At 43.2% G+C, this 14,614-nt stretch overlaps 1 protein-coding gene across 6 annotated transcripts in view; it reads right to left on the reverse strand.

Moving 5' to 3' along the window:
- dennd1a (DENN/MADD domain containing 1A) overlaps positions 1 to 14,614 on the reverse strand; it is a 218,052-nt gene that overhangs the window by 91,362 nt on the left and 112,076 nt on the right. The window lies entirely within an intron of this gene.

The following is a 14,614-nucleotide window of genomic DNA, read 5'->3' on the forward strand; positions in this document are numbered from 1 at the left end:
ATTTAATGCAATTTGTTTATTAATTACATAAAATAATATGAATACAATTTCAATGAAATGTAATCTGACAGTTCATTTAATTTGTGCATTTAAAACAGTGTAATAACAATAAATATATTTGTAATGGGGGAGGGTACAAGTACACTGTACACTGTATTAATGCCACAGATCGCAGAATACAGGAGTTCTACAGTCGAGAAAATGTTGTGCCAAAGGAAAAAGCTATATGACTTCAAGGTAAAGTGGTGAACATGTAAGTATAGCATCCACTTTGACTGATATTGAAATTTTTATGTAGGCCTGCCTGCCGTCTACTGTATGTATACCTCAAACAGCCCCACTTCAGAAACACTGGAGTCAAGGAAAAGGGATCATAAGATCACTGTATTGTCTTTTTGGTGGGCCCCCGGATAGCACACATGGTGTTGAAAACACTCTTCCTGCTGGATGGATACTGTAAAGCAAGTCCAGTTTATATCATTTATCTGGATAGATATATCAGTTCAATGATCAATGATCCAATATCATCCATGCAAAGTGAAACCAGTGATCCATATCATCATCTTTAAGTTATTTTGAAATTCTGTGTCACCCTTAAACAGCAGCAGGCAGATGGCAGGCAGCCAAGAGAAAGACAACGTGAATAAAGGTATTTACTCGGTAGCAGTGTGGAAATATTATTATGGAGCGTACCTGTCTGGTTGGGCATCTCACTCTGCTAACTTCTCACAACAGTAATATTAGCTGCTCTATTTTAACGATGTTCAGCTGAAAAAATGTACATGTAGGCTGAAATACAACTATGCTGTTCTGTCAGGAGATGCATCAACTTAAACCAGCACTGAGGAAAAAAAAAATACTAACATTATTTGTGATCTGTTAAGCTATAAGTAGAGGAGAAGTCTGCTAGCGGCTAGGCTAATTTATGCAATGTACTGTAAACATGTTTAGCCTAATGATGGGTGACTAGCAAAAAACAATTGTTTTGTCCATGAACCTTGACTGTAGTTACTGGGCTGAATTTAATACTTTTGTTAAATGATGTTCTTAGTCCATGTTTTATGGCTGTTGGGAGAAGTTTGCCTTCAGGGCTTTAAGCCAGAAAGCGCTGATGGTAGCGCCTGAATCGAATCAACATCATATCCTGGCAGACTTTGTGATAGAGGCAAGTATCACAATGTTGTCCAAAGATTCAATATAATATCTTATTATGATGAAACTGGTGATTTACACCCCTACTAGCTACTTAACACAAAGCACAGAATTCCAGTAAGAAACCGCTGCTAGTAGTACCTATTGGTAACATAAGCATGTATGAAAATCTGCAGTTTCTGCAAAATGTACTAGACAAAAGATACCAGATGTGTTATGCTGCACTGCACTGCAGCATAATGAGGCAAAGCTTCACTCATAAAAAAGTGTCTGGGCATGAAGAAACAAGGATTATCTATCTGCCATAAAAGGATCAATGAAAGAGACTGATGTTTTTCTCTGAAAGTAGTTGCAGACCAGCTGTGTGATTTTCTCCAGGATAATAATTTATTTGAGGAATTTCAGTCAGGATTTAGAGTGCATCATAGCACTGAGACAGCTCTGGTTAAAATTACAAATGACCTTCTGATTGCTTCAGACAAAGGACTCGTCTCTGTACTTGTTTTATTAGATCTTAGTGCGGCGTTTGACACAATTGACCATCAAATTCTACTGCAGAGACTGGATCACTTAATTGGCTTAAAAGGTTCAGCACTAAGCTGGTTTAAATCTTATTTATCTGATCGTTTTCAATTTGTTGACGTTCGCAATGAACCATCCTTACATACTAAAGTTTGTTTTGGAGTTCCGCAAGGTTCTGTGCTCGGACCAATCCTGTTTACTCTATATATGCTTCCTTTAGGTAACATCATTAGAAATCACTCTATAAATTTCCATTGTTATGCGGATGATACTCAGTTGTATTTATCAATGAAGCCAGAAGAAAGCAATCTATTAACTAAACTCCATAATTGCCTTAAAGACATAAAAACTTGGATGAGCACCAATTTCCTGATGTTAAATTCAGACAAAACTGAAGTTATTGTTCTTGGCCCCAAACAACTCAGAGACTCTTTATCTGATGACATAGTTTCTCTAGATGGCATTGCTCTGGCCCGTCACTACCATAAGAAACCTCGGAGTAATATTTGATCAAGATTTGTCTTTTAATTCTCATTTAAAGCAAACCTCACGGACTGCATTTTTTCATCTGCGTAATATTGCGAAAATTAGGCCTATCCTGACCCGAAAAGATGCAGAAAAATTGGTCCACGCTTTTGTTGCCTCAAGGCTGGATTACTGTAACTCTCTATTATCAGGTAGCTCTAGTAAGTCCTTAAAAACTCTCCAGCTAATTCAGAATGCAGCAGCACGTGTACTAACAGGAACTAAGAAACGCGATCATATCTCTCCTGTTTTAGCTTCTCTGCACTGGCTCCCTGTAAAATCCAGAACTGAATTTAAAATCCTACTGTTAACTTATAAAGCTCTAAATGGTCAAGCTCCGTCATATCTTAGAGAGCTCATAGTGCCATATTATCCCACCAGAACACTGCGCTCTGAGAACGCAGGGTTACTCGTGGTCCCTAAAGTAGATCAGGAGCCAGAGCCTTTAGTTATCAGGCTCCTCTCCTGTGGAATCATCTTCCTGTTACGGTCTGGGAGGCAGACACCGTCTCCACATTTAAGACTTTCCTCTTTGATAAAGCTTATAGTTAGGGCTGGCTCAGGCTTGTCCTGTACCAGCCCTTAGTTAGGCTGACTTAGGCCTAGTCTGCCGGAGGACCCCTCTATAATACACCGGGCCCCTTCTCTCCTTCTCTTTCCTTCTCTCTCTCTCGTATCCTATTACTGCATCTAGCTAACCCGGCCATTCTGGATGTCACTAACTCGGCTTCTTCTCCGGAGCCTTTGTGCTCCACTGTCTCTCAGATTAACTCATACCGCAGCGGTGCCTGGACAGCGTGACGTGTGTGGTTGTGCTGCTGCCGTGGTCCCGCCAGATGCCTCCTGCTGCTGCTGCCATCATTAGTCATTAGTCATACTTCTACTGTTATTATACACATATGATTATTGTCACACATGTATACTGCCAGGTATTAATACATACTTTCAACATATTGTACCGCAGTAACCAGAACTATAACTATAATATTATTACTTTCATTAATGTTGTTGTAAGCTACTGTCATTACCTGCATATCTCTCTCTCTCTCTCTCTCTGTCTGTCTCATTGTGTCATATGGATTACTGTTAATTTATTATGCTGATCTGTTCTGTACGACATCTATTGCAAGTCTGTTCATCCTGGAAGAGGGATCCCTCCTCAGTTGCTCTTCCTGAGGTTTCTACCGTTTTTTTTTTCCCCGTTAAAGGGGTTTTTTTGGGGAGTTTTTCCTTATCCGCTGTGAGGGTCTTAAGGACAGAGGGATGTTGTATGCTGTAAAGCCCTGTGAGGCAAATTGTGATTTGTGATATTGGGCTTTATAAATAAAATTGATTGATTGATTGATTGAAAGATTCGGTGATCATTTTCCTCCAAAGCCATTTGTCATTTCTATCAGCTGTCATCAAGTAACACACTCAAACTCTAAACACTTCAAGCTGATCACCCAAGTATTGATCATAGAGCCTGACAAACGCTCACACAATTCATTTAACATCATTTAAAATTCAGACAGTTTACACTGTTACTGTGTTCGTATGGCTGTTTCTGTGTAAAAGTATCCACCACCTTACAGGACTTTGCACCATATGAAAACCACCACTCTGACCAGCCTACTGGAGCCAGTAACTAATTCTGCATTCTGAGCTGACAGGACATTTCCTTCTTGAAACATTTTTTACCTCTCAGGGTTCCTAAATGTTTTCCATTTCAACATTCCATTCTTTTCCATGCTCAAATTTCAAGACTTCTCAGTGGATTTTTCATATTATAAATATTTGACATCTAAGTACAAATAGCCAGCTCCTGGAAAACTTGCATTCTGGTTGTTCAGTCTCCACTCCTACACAGAAAGTTGGACAATGTTCCACTGTCAAGCATCTAAACTAACCCATGCTACCTGTACTTGTATTATTTTCCCTTAAAGGAGCTATATGTAAGAAATCTAAAGCAAATAGTCATAAAATCCTCCTAATATGTCACAGAGACTAAGGAATAATATTCATATAACATACTGATCTCACCAACAACAATAGCACAGCCAGAATATTTGCATCTAAAAAATTTTTTTGCAGTCTGCAAATCATGTTTATGTTTTGAATTTGTGTTTTGGCCTATCTACCAGTCACACAGTCAGTAGAGTCTCAGCATCAGTTACAGTTACGACTGAGCTTCAGCAGCACGGCAAGTAGCATTAGCAGTGTCCCAGTACATAGCATTAGCAGCCAGCTCCTCCTCAGCTGTATCCCGGCAGCAGCGTTAGCAGTGTCCCAGTACATAGCATTAGCAGCCAGCTCCTCCTCAGCTGTATCCCGGCAGCAGCGTTAGCAGTGTCCCATTACATAGCATTAGCAGCCGGCTCCTCCTCAGCTGTATCCCGGCAGCAGCGTTAGCAGTGTCCCGGTACATAGCATTAGCAGCTGGCTTCTCCTCAGCTGTATCGCGGCAGCAGCGTTAGCAGCAGAGAAGCCGGACTTGCTTGAACAGTCCGCTGGAAAACCGAAGATCAAAGACACACCGACACAGCCCTGCCACGGCAGCCGCTTGTGGGCAAACAAATCAGTCTCCAGCGTGCTGCTGTCCAACAACCTCGAATCTGTAGGGAAGGGGGGGCGGACACGACTCACGGCAGTATTTTGAATTTGAGTGCAGTAACCGTTTTGGCCACATTCTTAGATACAGCGCCTTTAACGTATTACATAAATAATCATATTATTGTCCCCTCCATATTTTTGTTTCCTTTATCACTAAGAACTAAAAATGAATTGAAAAGGGTTAAATTGTTTTATTTCCATGTTGTCTGGCAGCCTTTTTTATTCACCATGTCCATGGAAACAATGATAAATGCAGCCATAAAGCTATGGTTTCCTTATGCAGAAAAGACAGTTCACTTTTCTGATAACTACATCACTGCATAACTCAGCAATGTTCAGAAAAGCTTAATATTTGCTTATTTGTGATACTATATATTAATGCAGTTCAAAGATATTGACGCATTTTCTTTATACTGATATGGTTGCAGATGTCTGGATTTGGTTCAGTAACAAGGCTTTTGGTTCAGAGCCATTCTACAAGCTGTGACATACAGGTGCAGAGGCAGCTTTGTGTAGAAGTGTGCCTTCAGTCCCACACTATACTTCTTGCATTGCTTTCAACAACATCAAGCTCCTAGTCCACAATCTCTCAAACAGTGGCAAAATTTTTTGCAGCGCTGGCTGCTTGCTCCAAATGGCATGAAACACACTCTGTTTGTACGATAAATTTATTTTTAGGAATTCTGAATTTTAGTCTGGACAGTGAACAGTCTGGAAACCCACATATTTTTCTATATTTCCAAACTTCCCAGACCTAGAAATGATTAAAATCAACTTGCATACTATGACGGCCCATCCAGGTGCTCTGGACTTGTTTATTCAGAGACTGGGTGGGTCGTCATTGAGATTAGTTGCACCTGAGAGCTGGGAGGAGCTGAGAGGGCATAAGAAGGGCTGCTCTCTTCAGATGGCTCTCTCTCTGGCTGGGCTGCTGCAACTATGGTTTGGGTTCGCACTTCTGCTTTTACCTTTTTTCCACCCACATACACACATTGATGCACTCACACATGCATTCACATGACTGACGACAGATACACTCCATATCTCACTAGGTTTCTTTTGGTTTTATAATAAAACACTTAAATTATTGACTTCATTGTGTGTGGACTCCCTCCTTTGTTGCAATCCTGAGCCAGGTTGTAACAAATGGGGGCTCGTCCGGGATGATTAGGAATCCCTTCAGGAATTTTTTTTGTTGTTGTTGGTGTTTGTCAGTAGTTGTTGTTTTCTTTACTGGTAGGCCGTAATTTACAAAAACAAAGCAATAATTAATGACCCAAAAACAAGTGTTGTATGGGTTTTGTGCGTTCACTGTTGTGATGTCAGCTTTTCTCTTTCTATTTTGTTGGAATGGCCAGTTTCAAACAACAAATATTTGGGGGGAGTTCCACACACAGTTGTTGATAGTTAGGTTGCCCAGTTAGGGAGGTTTAGTGTCTTGTCCCCTTATAGGTTTGGTAAATAAGTTTTGGCGTGGTGTGTTTCAGAGCAGACACTATTTGTTGGAGATAACTTTCCCAGTAGGCCTAAGATGGTCTGGGTGACCAGACCTGTTTGTTTTTTTAGTTTGTTATTTTTGTGCATTAGTGTGGTTAGAGCATTTGTCTCAGGGACACTTCCATGGCTGTCTAGGTGGGCTGCCAGCATGCTGGTCACCTAACCGAGTCACTGGGCTTTGTGTTTAATCTTCCCACCACAGCTTTTGCATGAAGTCTAGGGGTTGAGTTAGCTAGTTAGCTCCCTGGGTAGGTAGGTAGCTAGGGGAAAGTTGCTCCATATGGGGCTGCTGTGTGCACACCAGGTTAAGAGTAGCATGAAGTGTTGGTGTCCAAGTTAAGTTCAGGGTACTAGCAGTAGTGTTTCTTGTGGACATGGCTTCGGTAGATGAGTTTTTGCAGAATCCTACGTGGGAGTTATTAAAGACCCTCAATAAAGAGCAACTACAAAAGGTTGCAGAGCATTTTGATGTGGAATGCCGTAGGCAATCACGCAAGGACACAATGTTGTCTACTTTAAAGGCATATCTGGTGCAGCAGAAGGTTTTGCCTCATGTAGAGGAGCGTGGCTCTGACATGATGCCCCCGGTAGCAGGTAGGTCTCTGGAACCTCCAAAACTGGTTTCTCAGGTTGAGGGGTTCGGGGCTACTTTAACTTTTGAGCAGCATAAGGAATTGCTAATGTTGCAGCATCAGCAGGCAGTAGAGCGGGAAGAACGGGCCAAGGAGCATGCTTTTGAACTTGAGAAGCTAAGGCTAAATGTTCAGTTACGCGAGGCTGAATTGAGGCAGGAGCAGCAGAGTTTAGAGCGTTATCGTCTTGACTTGATCAAAGATGGTAAATTTTTTGATCCCTCTCAAGGTGGCTCATTGGAACCCAGTGCACATTTTGACATGGCAAGTAACCTGAGACTGGTTCTAGACTGAGATCTTGATACGTTCTTCTTGTTATTTGAAAGACTGGCCAAGGCAAGGAGGTGGTCCGACTCTGAACAAACATTGTTGCTGCAGTGTGTTCTGACTGGTAAAGCCCAGGAGGCCTTTTCTGCGTTAAGTATGGCTGACAGTGAGAACTACAACATTGTTAAGACTGCAGTTTTAAAGGCTTATGAGTTGGTGCCAGAGGCGTATCGACAAAAATTTAGAAATTCTAGGAAACGAGGATAAAACATATGTGGAGTTTGTCAGGGAGTTATCTACTCTCTTTAATCGTTGGCGAATTGCATCTGAAGTAGAGACCTTTCCACAATTATGTGAGCTTATTTTGTTGAGCAGTTCAAGTTTACTCTGCCAGACCGTATAGCTACATATCTTGCTGAGCACAAGGTAGAGAGTGCATCTGAAACTGTAGTTTTAGCAGATGAGTATGCCTTGACTCACAGGGTCTGGGGAGACTGGAGTCGTAGAGAGATGCCTTCCAGTAGTCGGCAGATAGAGGGGTTGAGTTCTGAATCAGAGGCTGATTGGCTCAAGAGTGGTGGTAGTCGTGGGAAGCAAGACCATAATAAAACTACTAATAAAATTTCTGTTTGGGACAGGGTCATTGGAAGAAGGAATGCCCTATGTTGAAGTCTAGCAGCAAGTTCTACCAGGGTAGCCGTCCTGCAAAGCCTGTGGCTCTGGCTGTTTCAGTTTGTGCCGCTGAGAAGGCTGGGGCTATAGCTGCGGTGCAACGGCATACTAGGCCCATTGAGATGGTTACCCCTGACATACCTGTGGGGTCGGGGTTAAAGGAGTCGGACTTTAGATCAGTTGACCCAGGGTATCGTCCCTATGTCTCCAAAGGTTTTGTTTCCTTGGTGGGAAGTGGGAAACGGGTACCTGTTAACATTCTGAGAGATTCGGGTGCTTTGGACTCATTCATTCTGGAGTCAGTGCTGCCATTCTCCTCAGCCAGTGACACTGGGAATTGTGTTCAGGTTCGGGGGATGGGTTTTAATGTTTTGAGTGTCCCTTTACATAACCTATGTCTATCTTCAAATCTAGTGCAGGGTGATGTTTCGCTTGGAGTGTGTCCAGAGCTGCCTGTAGCAGGGATACAAGTGATCTTGGGAAATGACTTGGTTGAGGCCCATGTGTGGGGTGGTTCTGATGGTCCTACCGCTGGAGTGGCTGAAAAGTCAGAAGCTCTGGAGGTTTGCAGTGGGAAGCACACAGAGTCAGCAGTGTATCCAGCATGTGTAGTCAAACGGGCTCAAAGCCGTGTTAATTCTGGTTCTGAAACGGGGGAAAAAGACAGGCTGAGGAATTCTTCAAATGTGTGTTTTCCATTACCTGATGCTTTGTTGTCTGTCACTCGCAGTGAGTTGATACAGGAGCAGGAAGAGGACTCCTCCTTGCAAGAACTATTTCATCAGGTCCAACCAGAGGGTGAGTTGGAGAATACAGTCCATGGGTATTTTCTAGAAGAGGGGTTGTTGGTGCGAAAGTGGGTACCTCAGGGGAACAATTTTGTTGGGGAGGCCATTTTTCAGGTGGTAGTGCCAATGAAGTTAAGAAATGCAGTTTTGCAAACAGCTCATAATGCAGGGGCTGGACATTTAGGGGTAAGGAAAACTTATGATAAAGTGTTACATTACTTCTACTGGCCCAGGCTAAAAAGAGATGTCTCGGCTTACATTAAAACTTGTCATATGTCAGATCACAGGCAAGCCAAACCAGTCCATCAAGCCAGCTCCTTTGTGTCCCATATCAGCAGGTAGTCAGCCTTTTGAACATCTGCTGATTGACTGTGTTGGCCCTTGTGTCCCATATCAGCAGGTAGTCAGCCTTTTGAACATCTGCTGATTGACTGTGTTGGCCCTTTGCCCAGGTCTAAAGCAGGTAGCATGTATTTGCTAACTGTAATGTGTTTAAGGACACGCTATCCTGCAGCTCACACTTTGCGCAACATCACCACAATGTCTGTTGTCAAAGCATTGTCCCAGTTAATTTCTGTCTTTGGCATTCCAAAGGTCATTCAAAGTGATCAAGGAACAAATTTCACCTCAAATATGTTTGCTGAAATTTTGAAACAGTTGCACGTTAAACATGCCCAATCTACCCCTTACCATCCTCAAAGCCAGGGAGCTATTGAGCATTTTCATCAAACCCTGAAGTCCCTGTTACGCTCATATTGCTCAGAACTTGACCGGGACTGGGAGGATGGTTTGCCCTGGCTTATGATGGCTGCGAGGGAGGTTACTCAGGAAAGTATGGGGTTTAGCCCAAATGATCTGGTGTTTGGACATACTGTGCGGGGTCCACTGGCTGTCCTGCATGATGATTGGAAGAAAACTCCTCCACCATCAAACCTGGCAGATTATGTGAATGGGTTCAGGAGACATTTATATGAAGTGGGTAAATTGGCCAAAGCGAACTTGGAGAAATCCCAGAGGAAGATGAAAGGGTTATTTGACCAGAGAGCTGAAAAGCGGGTCTTCAGTCCTGGTGACCAAGTGTTGCCACTTCTTCCCCTGGTGGGTTCTCCCTTTCAGGCTAAATTTGCAGGTCCTTATGCTGTTTTAAGGCAGATCTCTGATCAGAATTACATGACTGCAACACCTGATCGTAGGAAAAAGTCACAGCTTTGCCATGTAAATCTGTTGAAGCCTTATTACTCCCTTCCGTCGGTGTCCAGTGTTACGGGGGGTGGGGGTAGGCCGGTGGCACTGGCAGCCTCAGTGGGAATTCCCAACCCTGTGTCTGTACTGGCAGGGAGTGAAAAGGAGGATGTGAATGTTCCTGATGACAGTATTATGCAGGGTCGTCTTCGTAACTCTGTGTCTCTTAGTAAGTTAGACATCTTGTTGGATCATTTATCAGAGTCCAGGAGGGGGCAGCTAACTAAACTGATACAGTCTTTCCCTACCCTGTTTTCAGACACCCCCTCTCGTACTCACTTAATCAAGCACGACATAGATGTAGGGGATGCTCAACCTATTCGGCAACGTTTTTATCGCGTTTCGTCCAAGAAACGTGAACAGCTTGAGTCAGAGGTAAAGTACATGTTAGAGCATGACATCGCAGTGCCCTCCTGTTCAAGTTGGGCTTCACCATGTCTGTTGGTAAACAAACCAGATCACACCTTTAGGCCATGTACTGATTTTCGCAAGGTTAATAAGGTTACCAAACCTGACTCTTTTCCATTACCCAGGATGGAAGATTGTGTAGATCAGGTTGGTTCTGCACAATTTGTCAGTAAATTTGACTTGTTGAAGGGTTATTGGCAAGTGCCCCTGTCAGAACGTGCTCAAGAAGTTGCTACATTTATAACATTTATAACGGCCTTTACTCCTATAAGGTTATGCCATTTGGGCTACGGAATGCACCAGCTACGTTTCAGAGGTTAATGAATACAGCAGTGGCTGGTTTGAATGGCTGTGCGGTGTACTTGGATGATGTTGTCGTCTATAGCGACACCTGGGAAAACCATCTACAGCACATCCAAGCCTTGTTTGACCGTCTTTCATGGGCAAATCTGACTGTAAACCTAGCCAAGTGTGAGTTTGCCAGGGCTACTGTAACTTACTTGGGAAAGGTGGTGGGGCAGGGGCATGTTCGCCCAGTTAGAGCTAAGGTGCTGGCCATAGATCAGTTTTCCCCACCCACCACTAAAAAAGAGCTCATGTGCTTTTTGGGCATGGTAGGCTACTATCGCGCATTTTGTAGGGACTTTTCTACTGTGGTTGCACCTCTTACCAGTCTCCTCAGTGCAAAGGTAAAGTTTGAGTGGTCACCCCTGTGTCAGCAAGCTTTTGAAGATGTTAAGTTCTTGATTTCCTCTGCCCCTGTCTTGCCTTTTAAGCTGCAGGTTGATGCTAGCAAGTTGGGAGCGGGTGCGGGTTGGGGGGCCATCCAGGTGCTCTGGACTTGTTTATCCAGAGACTGGGTGGGTCGTCATTGAGATTAGTTGCACCTGAGAGCTGGGAGGAGCTGAGAGGGCATAAGAAGGGCTGCTCTCTTCAGGTGGCTCTCTCTCTGGCTGGGCTGCTGCAACTATGGTTTGGGTTTGCACTTCTGCTTTTACCTTTTTTCCACCCACATACACACATTGATGCACTCACACATGCATTCACATGACTGACTACAGATACACTCCATATCTCACTAGGTTTCTTTTGGTTTTATAATAAAATACTTAAATTATTGACTTCATTGTGTGTGGACTCCTTCCTTTGTTGCAATCCTGAGCCAGGTTGTAACAATACTTTTCCATACTGTGTAGGAACCCTGGGTGTTTCTCAAAGTCAAGGAAGGATCCTCAAACGGCTGTATTTGAAGGAGGCTACGTCATAGACCCCTGCCAAAGGACTGTTCCAATGTCAAGGATCCCTCCGAGTTTCACAAAGGACTGTGTCCTTTCAGAGAAATTTGAAGGATGCATGTGTGGATCCTCCACGGGTATAAAATCCCCATAATGTTTTGCACACGATTTGCTGGAAGTGAGGGCGGGGTCTCTTCAATGAAACCTGCACCAGCAGAGCTCGGCAGGATTTAGATAAATATGTCATTTATTTGGATTAATGTCTCCACGAGTTTTTATCATACAAGCATGAAAAGAAATATTGACAGAAGCCTCATAATTTACACTTTCCAATGTGTCCACTGCCAAATAATGAGATTTTTTAAAATAACGTGATTTAGATAAAACATGAAAGTTTTTAAATGAATCATTCACAGCAGAGATGGAGCGCTAAGTGTCCACCTCCCCTCCTTACCCCACTATTCACACGATAACGGCATGATAAATGCTTTCATTCTGTCAGTTTCAATAGGTGTATTTTTCGGGGGAATCATGGTGAGAATGGCCACAATGAAGACATTAGAATATCCTGCAGGTCAAAACATCACTCATTTGTTTTGAGGTGAACATATTTCAGAGGATTACCCAGCGGTATAATGTACAATCGGCGCGATCAGCTGTTTCAGAGCAGCGCAGCTCATCAGATCAGATCTGTTCATATTATTATAGCGCAGTGTGTGGTCATACACACAGAAAATAAGGATCACTTTGACATGACAGAGTGACTCTATGTGCAAGTCTGTGTATATACTGTTAATTATCATCTAGAACTTTCTACAGCTGCTGTCTTTACTTCATTACTCCACTTACTCTTAAATATGATCCAGAAATATATTCTCCCTAAAAGTCACGTGATTCTGACAATACAGATAGATTTGTTTAAAATTGTACAACAACATTAGAGAGTGACAAAATTATCACAGTACCCCACTTATCACCTGGGGACACTTGTTAGTCTGTTCCAATGTGTGTTCACTGAATACTAGGGAGGACTCTTGCCTTGCCTCTTGACTTTGAGAAACACCCCCTGACTCATTGGTTTCAATTCATTCAATCACAAAAACGTCTCCTCCACAGTTAAAGGACAACTTCGGTATTTTTCAACCTGGGCTCTATTTCCCCGTGTGTATGTGTGCGTATGATTCATGGGTACCACTCGTTCTAAAATTGGTTCAGTATTGAGGCGCGAAACGAGCTCAAACGGTAATGGGGGCAAATGCGTCCCGTATAAAAGTGCTTTTTTTCGCCACTGACCAGTTCAGATCGCCAGTGCTATCTCTGTAGATAGCATATTGTAGCGGCCCTGGGGCAGCGGTGAGTGTGAATGAGTGGAGTCAGCTGTCAGTCAGTGTTGGAGCAGAGAGGGGGAGGGCGGCCCCACTGGGTACTGTAAGTGAGTATGTGTGTATGAAGTGTGGTTTTTTTCGCCACTGACCGCATTCATATCACCAGTGCTATCTCTGTAAATAGCATACTAGCCTTTCCCTTACCTCTGGGCTGTGTGATGTCACAAGCTTTGCTCCACTGTGTCTGTAGCTCTCTCTACTCGTGGGACAGCCGTTTTCTTGAGGAAGAGGTGTTTCGGGATTGGATGTCTTCTCTTCTTCGGCTGGCAGTAGTCATCTTGGGAGAAGTGAACACTGCACACCTGATGGTCTGCAAGGCGCAGTGTCTGGAGAGGAGTGTTAGCATCCATTTGTAGCACAACTAGCCACAACTTCAGCATTTTGCCGTCTGACAAAGGCAGCCTTTGAAAGCTGTACGGGGTGTTGCGCGACATCCTGGCCCGTTTATTTGAGCACTCCAAAAACTCCAGTAACACTCCAGGGGGTAGCGTGTAAAAGACTCCGTCCTCTGACTCTTCTAGCGTAACACACACTTCATACACACATACTCACTTACAGTACCCAGTGGGGCCGCCCTCCCCCTCTCTGCTCCAACACTGACTGACAGCTGACTCCACTCATTCACACTCACCACTGCCCCAGGGCCGCTACAATATGCTATCTACAGAGATAGCACTGGCGATCTGAACTGGTCAGTGGCGAAAAAAAGCACTTTTATATGGGACACATTTGCCCCCATTACCGTTTGAGGTTGTTCCGCGCCTCAATACTGAACCAATTTTAGAACGAGTGGTACCCATGAATCATATGCACACATACACATGGGGAAATAGAGCCCAGGTTGAAAAATACCGAAGTTGTCCTTTAAAACCTCTAACAACATGTATTGAGGATCTTTCATGCACACATTGGCTTAACATAGAAAAAACCTTGTGTGTATCGCCCCTACAGATTCTGCCTTTTCTAGATGTCCCTCTAAGTGAAACTGAAACGGGTGAATGGACTTGAGCCACAATTAAAACTTGGAGGAAAATAAAACTATTATTTGGATTGTATAAAGCAATATCAGCGCTAACCAACTTTGGATGTACAAAGGATTTTACTCCCTCCCACATAAATGCAGGGTTTAGAAAGTAGGCAGAATATGGACTCACTAATTTACACCAACCCTGTAATGACGACAGCCTTAAGTCATCTCAACAGTTAAGGGAGGAATATACGCTTCCTGAAACAGACTTCTTTAGACATTTACAATTAAAGAATTTTCAAACAAAACACAAGGAGTGGAAAAAAGTTTTGGAGCCTACCCCAATCGAGGAGTTTTTGATAATTTTTTTTTTTTTTAAAAAAAGATATTTTCAAGCATGACTCTTAAAGGAAATGGCCACTTTAGAATGAAAATACAGACAGTACTTACTGACCCTCATGCTGACAAGAAGTCCATTGTAGTTTTTTAATCCACAAAACTCGTTCGGGGTATCAGAGGATAACAGCTAGCAGGAAAAACAGCTACACTTGAAGTGCATGGAATATTTTGAAAATGTAATAAAACACCGCTAATGCATTTCAAAAACGTGACTCGAGAACTAGCACCACCACTAGCCATCAGCTAGTCTCACATGAGTTGCCAGGTAAACACTGCACGCCTGCAGGACAGGCTAACTGACCACAGTGAGAAATGATGCTCTAAAAGTGGA

The sequence above is a fragment of the Epinephelus fuscoguttatus genome, linkage group LG18, assembly GCF_011397635.1.
Source record: "Epinephelus fuscoguttatus linkage group LG18, E.fuscoguttatus.final_Chr_v1".
NCBI lineage: Eukaryota > Metazoa > Chordata > Actinopteri > Perciformes > Serranidae > Epinephelus > Epinephelus fuscoguttatus.